Here is a 10,307-nt window from a genome sequence, read left to right as displayed (position 1 = left end):
GTCAGCCGACTGCAACAGGGTACTAATGAGAATAAATGGCCTGCCTCGAGCTATCCATGTGGGCCTGTGTGTGTGTGTGTTTGTGTGTGTGTGTGTTTGTGTGTGTGTGTGTGTGTGTGTGTGTGTGTGTGTGTGTGTGTGTGTGTGTGTGTGTGTGTGTGTGAGCATTTGTGAGAATGCCCATGTTCGTGCTATGATAAATTGATGGTTATTGGCTGAATGATGTAGTCAAGAAAGGCTTGATGCAAACGACCTACAGGTACGGACTGGTGAGCACCAAAGTGAGGGGGGGACACATGAGGAATCCATGTGAGTTTTGAAGTCAGCAGGTTTTTCACTATTGATAAGACACTGACCAACGTAAGTGTTTGTTTCTGCTGAAAAATATTTCAAACCTCAGGTCTGTTGTGTCTCAAGCTGATATGCTTTTATTTCATCTTGTCCTGACTACTGTAACTCCCCCTGACCTGCCTCAGCAAAACATCCCTGGACCGCTAACAGTCCAAAATCCTGCTGCCAATTTATTGACCAGAGGACCATATTCACAAAATGTCCTACGACTAGAAGCATATGAAAAAAGGGAGAAACTAAAAAAAAAACTAAAAATAATCCTAACTTTAGGATTCCTAAGTGCTTGGTGTGAGTAATTCACTGACATTTTAACATTAAAGTAGCTCCTATTAGTCTGAGAGAAGTTAGAGGTAAGCCCGTAAGACATGCTCACAATCAGCTGCTGAATGAAAATATTTAGATAGTGGTCATGTTAATGAGGACCCAATTATCTGACCAACAAATTGAAACAATCCAGTCCAATTACATCTATCTCTTTCTTTCCTTCTTTCACATTGATACAGATCAGTCCCTTGCCAGTGGGTCACTATGGACTTAAATGATTAAGTTCAACATGGCCCCTTCTCTTAGCTTAGGAGTTTTCTTAGTTCCTTACTGAAAGTTGCTCTCAGCAACTTTTATCAAATGTCTTCAGAGGAAACTTTTAGGAGTTTTTAACACCATGTTGGAGGACTCCTAATGGTAAATAAGATCCTTAGTGAGTATGGCCTGATTTATTTATTTTTAATCACTTCTAGAGCTCATTAGAGATATACTGCAGTCTGTTGTCACCAGTAGGCCTCTAACGTCCTCTGATCAAGGTTTGTTGGTTGTTCTTCACTCAAGGCTTCAAACTGAAGGAGAATGTGTTTTTGGTCTGTGGAAAACCTTAAACAGAAGCTCAAGGCCCTCCTGTTTAGAACTGCATCAAGATTTCTGTTTCTTTTGTCTTTATTTTATGTCAATTGCTGTGTTTTTATATTGTGAAGCACTTCTTCTCTTGAAAGGTGCTTTATAAATAAATGTATTTACTCACTTTCGCATCAGTCTGATTCATTTTCCGTTGCACTACTGACACACACACTCATGAGATTATTTTTATTCTAAACTCACAGAATGAACAAATGTTTCGTTTATTACCACATTGACTATTATGTGGTTGAAGTAATCCACAATGGTCGTAAGAGTGCTGTAAAGTTCATCCCTGAGCTTAAGTGTACATGTGCATATTTCTGGTTGCTAGTTAGTTTGATGATAAAACAATCATCTACTGTTGGACTCTTGTTCGTCATTCTAAATGAGGCAGTCCTCTCTTAGTGCTTTGAGACAACTCACCGTTGTCAAGCACATTACCTCTCCGAAAATAATGTGTTCAGATAAAAGTGTTCAGATTTTTATCTACATATTAATCTCAAATAGATAGACATTCATCCTTTACTTTGTCTCTTTAAGTCAGAGTGTGGGGGTCATCCCATAGACAATGTCAGAGCCATGTTAAGAATCAAAAGATTTATATTTCTTAATTCAATATAAATTGAAAGAGTATGCACATTTTCCAAAATTGGGTCCACACAATTTAGCTTTCAAATAAATTGCACTGGTGAGTGCATTTCAGCATAGGAAGGTGTCAACTGACTTCATTTCTAAACCATTTAATGTGATAATTATTGGCATGCTATGAAGCTCATAGTAAAAACTAGCAAGCTACTACAACAGTTTTCTTAAATTGTGTTACATGAGTGCACAACATTTTGACCTCAGAGTTCCACTTGCATGTAATAACAGTGAGCGGGCAGTAGGCTGTGTGGAGCACAAAAGCACAGAAAGAGCACATTGTAAATCAGGAGGATCTGTAAAATTTTTATAATATAATCAATACTGTTATACTATATCAAATCCAGATCTTTTTTATGATGTGATGGTGACAGGACATAGACACTGTGTTTTTGATGGCAAATTGAATTAAACAGTAACACATTTTTAAAAACTGTTTGTTCTGACTACCTAATTGGCTGCTAAATTTGACATTGCTCAATCTGCAGTGGTGACCTGCTGTTTCGGTGAGTTAGAAGTGAAAGTGTGACCTCACCCAAACGATCACATGTGTCAAAGTCACCCTGCAGAAATGACATCATGGATAATGATGTCATCCCAGGATTCCAGACCCTCTCCCGTTCCTGCTTAAATGCTTTTAGGCTTGGCTGTAGACACACACACTCACACGCACAAAAAACACTAAAGCGTGTGCATGCTTGTGTGCTTGCCCTCTCACAAACACAGACGGGTGAGCACACACACGTGCACACGCATGAAACTAACTCAATGAGCCTCACCCTAGACTGAGTCGTGATATGAGCAAGACAAACACACAGCAGATGCGATAAGGATGTCATTTGGCCTCAGAACAAATAAAGCAAATCTTCAGAACTAAATATGCCTAATAATAAGCTTGTAAACCTTCCGTAAACCTTTCTGACAGAAGCCAGACAACAGCTTCTCATATTCTGCCATGCCAGGAAAGAAACTATCAGACTCAAAGTATAATCACATCGAGCCTACTTTTAAATGGCCAAGAATAGTCTTGTAGGCCACTGTGTTAATTTTCTGTGGTTTATATGCAGTAAAAAAAAAGAAAAGAAGTAAAACAGGGCCTTCCTTCTGAGTGTGACAAGAGATGTGTTTATGAAGAGGGTTTCAGCAGAGTCTGAATATAAAGATGGAGTCTGAATATAAAGATGGCTATATTATCTGGATTCATACTGAACTTCTATAGTGCTCAGATGACAAATTTGTTGAAATGGTCATGCTTCTGTGCATTCGTTTAGATAGGCTAAGCTAAAATTTTGTGGTATTATGATGGCAGCAGTGGATTGCAATTAAACTAACTTGCGTCTCCCTCTCTCGCTCTCTCTCTCTCTCTGTCTCTCTCTCTCTCCCTGTCTCTCTCTCAAACCCGAACACAGGCTCCCCCACGGGCTCTGTGCCCAGTGCCTGACCTTAGTAAATACGTGGCTAATTTGAAGCATGTGGCGGCAAATTGGAAACACTGAGCTTTTAAAACTGTGGACTTTTCTTTTGCACATGCTAATTCCTCCCAGGAGATCCCATCAGATGAAATGACCCAAAACATGTCAAATGTTGGGGCGACATTTGGGCCCACGGGGTGGAGAAGGGTGGGAGGAATAGAGGGGTTGGGATGTGGGGGGAGCGGCTGGAAGGGTGGACAAAGAGGTGCTGAAGGGCAGAGGAGTGTGTGAGAAAGGGTGGGTTTAAAAGGGGGAAATTCATTCAAGTCATCCCTTAATAAAACACCACTGCTGCTCTCCCTCTTTTACTGTCTACCCTCTTTATCTGTCACTTACTCACATATGCACACATACACACATATATATACACACGCCTCCCACGCACAGGTGGAAATTCTTAGGGCTCTACCTCCTGTTCAAGGGAGAGCTGCCTGTTCCATGTAGGACAACAGGTGCATGCAAGGCAGGAGTGCACATGCGCTGGTTCACGTGTGTCTGAGTGGGTGTGTGCGTGCGTGCACGTATTCACAATACGACTCTTTATTTTGAGAAGTGCAGAGAAGCAGGGAGAGAGTGTGAGCTTTTGGCCGGGGTCCAAATCTCACTCTGGGTGGACTCCTTGTCCAGCCCCCTCAACGCTGCAAAAAAATACACCTCACCTTCTAAATTAGTCCTATAATCCTATTTTTTTTTCTCACAGCCCCCCCCCCCCCCCCCCCCCCCCCGCCAAAATATTTTCTTTATGTCTCTCAAAATAAGTGTAGATGAGGACTGCTTCAAGACACTATAAGATCACTCCACAGTGTATTGTTTTATTTATTTATTTTGTTTATTTTGAGAAAAAACAGAAGCAGTTTAAATATCATGACAACAGCATTTTGTTTTACTTCATTAACATTATTTTTACTCTCATAAAGTAAAAGGTTGTCTAAAGAAGGTCTGGCTAATGCTGCACTGCATTGACAAGATAACCTAATTAATTGTTTCTGGCTTGGTAGATGGTAAAGCTATGCAAAAAATATAATTCATCAGTTACATCAGTGTTTTAAAATTGTGTACATAATGCTTTCAAGAGGCATATTTTTTGCAGTAAATGCTCTCCCCCTATGCTTGGCACAGAGATGAGGGCTCCAGTTTTCCAACAATCTGGAGGATCTCTATCCCGCTTTGTGTCCACAGACGAGCTTCCTTGTTGGTCTAAATTTAGCCCTGGTCCCCTCGGGAGGCTGGAGCAGGTGGAGGTGACAGGGGCCCTGGCCTGTACTCATGGGACAGACGGATAACTCCATGACCAAAGCCCCGGCCCTTAAAATCTAGTTATAGAGCTGATAATGACATCCCGACTTTAGCACACACACCTCTAAAAGTGTGTCTGTTATTGCCTCAGTCTGATGGTTATAATCTGCGTCATGCTATCGTACAACCCCAAGCTGAAAACAACAGATTTCACTGGCAGACTATGAAACCACTTATCAAAACTCTTCAGCAGCACCACATGAAAACCTCCAACCATGCCTCAATATTTTGAGACTTGCAACATGTAATTTGAGACCAGCTTTTGTGGGCACACATTCTCCAAAGCACACCATTGTCCTCTCTATAGAGGATGGCGAAGCACACCAAAAAAATGCTGTAACTTTACCTTTTCACCAGAATGACGAGATAACTACTACTACACATCTTTCCCTACTATTTCTCATTTCAGAAACTTGCTGATCCCCATATTGCTGGCCCATTCACCAGGATGACATCATTGGCTCTGGCTGTGCCAACTGTGCTCAATAAAGCCCAGGCGTGTTTCAGTGTGGGAGTGCCTCTGCTGCACTGAGACTTGAAAGACACGAGTGAGAAGATCTTTGTACTAAATTAGTCATGACAAAAATTATTGCTTGTCACCGGTTCTCATCAAGTAATTGTGAAGACATCCTTTCATCCCTGCAGTGGATGTTAGTGTAAAGCTTTGATAAAAAAGGCGAACTATCGCATGCTGATGCCTTTTACTAGCCTATAAAACTGTTCACAGTGGGCTCTATTTAAAGGATTACTTTGCCATTTTAGCAATACGTTTGGTTGCCTTATTGCCGTTAACAAGTTAGCTTAGCATTAAGAGCATGGATGTATTATAAGAGTTGGATAGGGTGCTGCCACTCAGCCTTGCAGCCAATTTTTCCCAGTAGTCACTCGCAGTATTGCAGCGAAAAATCCCCCTGCAGCCCAAAAAGTATTTTCCGCATAGGTCACCATAGTAAAAGTGGCGTCTGTAAAACTGTTGACAGGACACCTCAATCTGCAAACAAGGTCAATCATGACTTTTTCTTTTGTTAATTTTTGATCCACGGAAGTTTTATATTTGAAAAACAATTCTTGAGCTGAGAAAAGTGATGTAAAAATCAGTGACGTCATCACAATGTAAAGTCTATGGGCTGAGCAGGAACTAGCAGGTGGGGCCAGTGGGAGACACACCACTGAGCTTATACAGTGAGCTACACCATGCTGAAGCAAACCTGGAAACTAGGACTTTTTTTGGCACATGCACCAGCCAAGCAATTCTTATTAAACTGAATGGGCGCCATTTTAGGTCCAGTATCGAGCTCTTATAACAAATCCGTGATTAAGACCAAAATCCACCTTAAAGAACCACTAAAGCTCACTTATCAATACATTATATCTCATTTCTTTAATCTGTACAAAAATTAAACTGTAAAAACAACACCTCATGATTTTGAGGGGGCTTATGTGCTGGACTATTTCTTAAAAGTCACGGCTCCTGGCCAAGAAAAGTTTTTACACTTCATTTTATTTTATTTTTCTTTAAGTCAACAAATCTCATCTGCAGAGCCAAACCAACAATGTATTAATCTGATTTACAAGCATTTTGTTTGTATCCCTGATGTTTCCTATATTCATCAACCTCTGTTGTTTTCCAAAACCTATTTAAAACCTATTTAAAACACACAAGTCAGCCACACCACTGAACTGGGTGACATTTTCCTTCACCCTGAAGATTACGGTCACGTTTTTTTGTTTCAAAACGGCTCCAAAGACTAATAACAGCAAACATGTTTTCAGTCTCCAGAGAGTAGTTCTGTGTTGGGTAGATGCCACTGGAATGCAGTTTACAGTGCTTTACGAGCTTGTTGCTATCAAGAGGTTGTGTTCAAGCCCCCAGGAACAGAACTAGGCTGTGAAGCCAATTTAACATAGAGGCCAAACCGTGTAATTACAACTTCGGGGTCCATGATGAAACACACACACACCCAAAAAGCATTTTTCAGTAGAAGCAGGATAGGAGTTTCTGGCACAACTTAACTTACATCCAAGGTGCACGGAAACAGGAAAATAGTCTGAAAAGGTCGAAACTCCAGCAACACTTGTGGTATATAGAATAACTTTACATTGTTTTGGTTTTCAGCCTTTAACAGGGTCATCATGAAACACATTACAAACAATATTTAAGTAGGTATGGAGCAGGAAAAAAAATCTGAAAGGTATTTTGAACTTTTTAGGTATTTTAAAACACACATATATAAAAGACAACCCAATCATTTACATCCATCCATATTTTTAAAAAGCATATATAAAAGACAACTAATCATGTACATCCACTATATTAAAAAACAAAACAAAAAAAAACATATATGAATGAGCTGCACAATTAAATTATTTCATTCCACTTCAGAGGAAGTTTCGGATGAGCTGGAGAAAAACTCTTATGCATGTGCTCAATAGGCCCAAAAACATGACAGCGTGAGGAAGCCCTTTGAAACATGACAGAAACATGTAGGATTTTCTTGGCTTCATGCACCATTGAGCAACCGTCATTGGACTGAATCATCCTTGAATACAGTATCCAGTTTGCCCTAATACAATCCATTATTGTTGTGCATGGTATGAAACACAACAAGCTAACCAAGCACTGTGAAGTGAACTGCATTCCTGCATAAGTGTAATGGTGGCTGATTGAAATGTGATCGGTGTCTTTGGAGTCATTTCCAAAAACTATAACATGACTGTAATCTTCAGGGCAAGGAAACATATCACAGTTTTGTAGAAACTCATAATGTAATAACTGTAAAAAAAAAAAAAAATGTTATACAAAAATGTAATTACAACTGATGATGTCATAATATGCCAATAATGTTAAAAAAAGGTGAGTGCAAAAAGACAAAACATTTATTTTTCAGTTGCAAGTTGTCGCATTATGTGCGCTCTGAAGTCTAATATGTGCAGTATTTCATACAAATCACCTTTTCCATCCCAACATCACATCATGGCCTGTGTTCCATGTCTTTTTAAGTATAGGATTGCCATTCAAATGCAAACCACATACAATTGTTCCTTTATGTGTATTTTATATGTATTATGCACTGAAATAATACACACTGTCTCAGAATCAACCTCTGAGAAAGACCAAAGCCAAAAACATAAACAAGATATTGTCAAATCTAATTCAGCCTATGAATGCATAGTTAAAAAATAATGTACATATAGGATGTTGCAAATTGTTTGTCCCTTGACCTGTAAATCTGTCTATGAATAGTGGTGGGTGAATAGTGGTAGATGTTACACGACAGGCCCTTTTCCTTCTGAAACATCTAAATGCAACCTATTTTTTTGAAAAATAAGATTATTATGAGAAAACTGTGCACAACTAGCAAAAACCTCAACAAATGTGGCAAGATGCTCAACAGCAGATGTCATACAGTGTGAACACTCATTTTAATAAATAAATAAACTTCAAGCATTTAAGTTGACTATACAAACCATGTCCAAAATGTTGCTTTGAGTGCTTTGAATAGCATATTTGAAAAATGCAACAACATTTTTTTTTCAAAGTCTGAAAAATTCATATATGCAACACACCTACTCATGTACATAGTGTTAAATAAACCAAAATATGTTTCATATATTAGATTCCTTGAAGTGCCACTGTTTGCCTTGGTGATAGCTTTGCACAGTATTGGCATTATCTCAACCAGCTTCATGAGGTTCTCACCTGAAATGCTTTTCAATTAACCAGTGTGCCTTGTCAAAAGTTAATTAGTGGAATATCTTGTCTTTTAATGTGTTTGAGACAGTCAGTTGTGTTGTGCCAAGGCAGTGTTGATATTCAGCATATAGTCCTATTCCACTACTGTAGTAATCCATATTAAGGCCATTATTGCTTGACTAATCAAAGAGAAACAACAGTCCACCATTACTTGACGGCATGAAGTCAGTCATTCCAGAAAATGTCAAGAGTTTTGAAAGTTTCTCCGAGTGCAGTTCGAAAAACCATCAAAAGCTGTGATGAAACTGGCTCTCATTATGACAGAACAAGAAGACCAAGAGTTCACGGTGGTGCAGAAAACTTCATTAGAGTTACAATCCTCAGAAATTGCCACGTAATGGCACCTCACATTAGAGCCCACATCAGCGCTTCCCATAGTTCAAGTAGCAGACACACATCAACATCAACTGTTTGGAGGAGGCTATATGAATCAGGCCTCCATGGTTTCATTGCTGCAATGAAACCACTACTGAGGGAAACCAATTAGAAGAAGAGAATTGCTTGGGCCAAGAAACACAAGGAGCCAGCATTAGACCAGTGGAAATCTGCACTTTAGTTTGATGAGTCCAAATTTGTGAATTTTGGTTCCAATCACTGTGTCTTTGTGAGACATGGAGAAGGTGAACGGATGGTATCTACATGTGTGGTTCCCACCATAAAGCATGGTGAAGGAGGGGTGTAGGGACAGTTTTGCTGGTGACCCTATTAGCAGTTTATTTTCACACATGCATGGCTATCACATCATGGTGTAGCAACACATTCTGGTTTAGGTTGAGGTGGAGCACAAAGTGAAGCAAAAGCAACCAACAAGTGCTCAGCATTTGTGGGAACTCCTTCAAGACTGTTGGAAAAGCTTTCCAGGTGACAACTTCATGCAAAGCTGTCATATTTAGCTTTGTTTTACACATCTTTTTTTATTATTATTATTTTAGTTGTTTCATAGTTTTGATGTCTGCAGTCTGTAGAAAATAGTAACAATGAAAGAAAATCATTGCGTGAGTAGGCCTGTCAAAACCTGTGTGTCCAGACTGTTAGTGTATATATAAGATAATCATATGATCCATATAGAATAGAGTTAGTACTGTGTATTGTGTGCAAACTACATGAAGTATTTATTAAAGGTTTGTGCTAATAATGCTATAAAGCCCTCTCAGAAATACCTTTTGTCTTGTACAGAGAGGTTCACACATGCTTTCATTTAGTTTCTGCAGTTTTTGTTGTTGTTATGAAAGATGAGACGTGTGTTGTGAAACATATAGAACAGGATCATCCACTACCATTAACGGACACAATTACAGTTTCTGACAAACTATGCATTCATAGGCAGAAATACATTTGCCAATATCTATATTTTTGGCTTTGGTCTTCTTGTCTTAGTTGATTCTGAGACAGTGTGTATTATTTAAGTGTATAAAATACATAAAATACACATAAAGGAACAATCGTATGTGGTTTGAATTTGACTGGTAATCCTAGATTTGAAAACACATATGACACAATTTGAATGTGACTCATGCAGGCCATGAAATACTGTACATATTGGATCTGAACGCATTACAGTTTAATTTGTTATTTCAATATATGTCATATTATTACATGTTTAACAAAAAGTTTCCACTCAACTCAAAATGTAATACCTTATTGCATTAAGCACAAAAAGCTAATATGATTTACGCTCATCATTTTTACTACATTATTGACAGATTATTATATCATCATTTTTATTACGTTATGTGCATTTATTACAATATGACTCTGCACATGAGATTTGTTGACAATAACAAAAATATAGAGAATCAACAGCCTTATCCTTTAAACAACAAACAAAAAAGATACAGTGTGTTAATTCATGAAATTCAGGAGTACTGGCTGAATTTTGTTGCCTTTGGACGGAGCCAGGC

The sequence above is a fragment of the Scomber japonicus genome, chromosome 11 (assembly GCF_027409825.1).
Source record: "Scomber japonicus isolate fScoJap1 chromosome 11, fScoJap1.pri, whole genome shotgun sequence".
Lineage (NCBI taxonomy): Eukaryota > Metazoa > Chordata > Actinopteri > Scombriformes > Scombridae > Scomber > Scomber japonicus.
The sequence above is the reverse complement of the archived record's forward strand: the minus strand, read 5'-3'. Positions refer to the sequence as shown.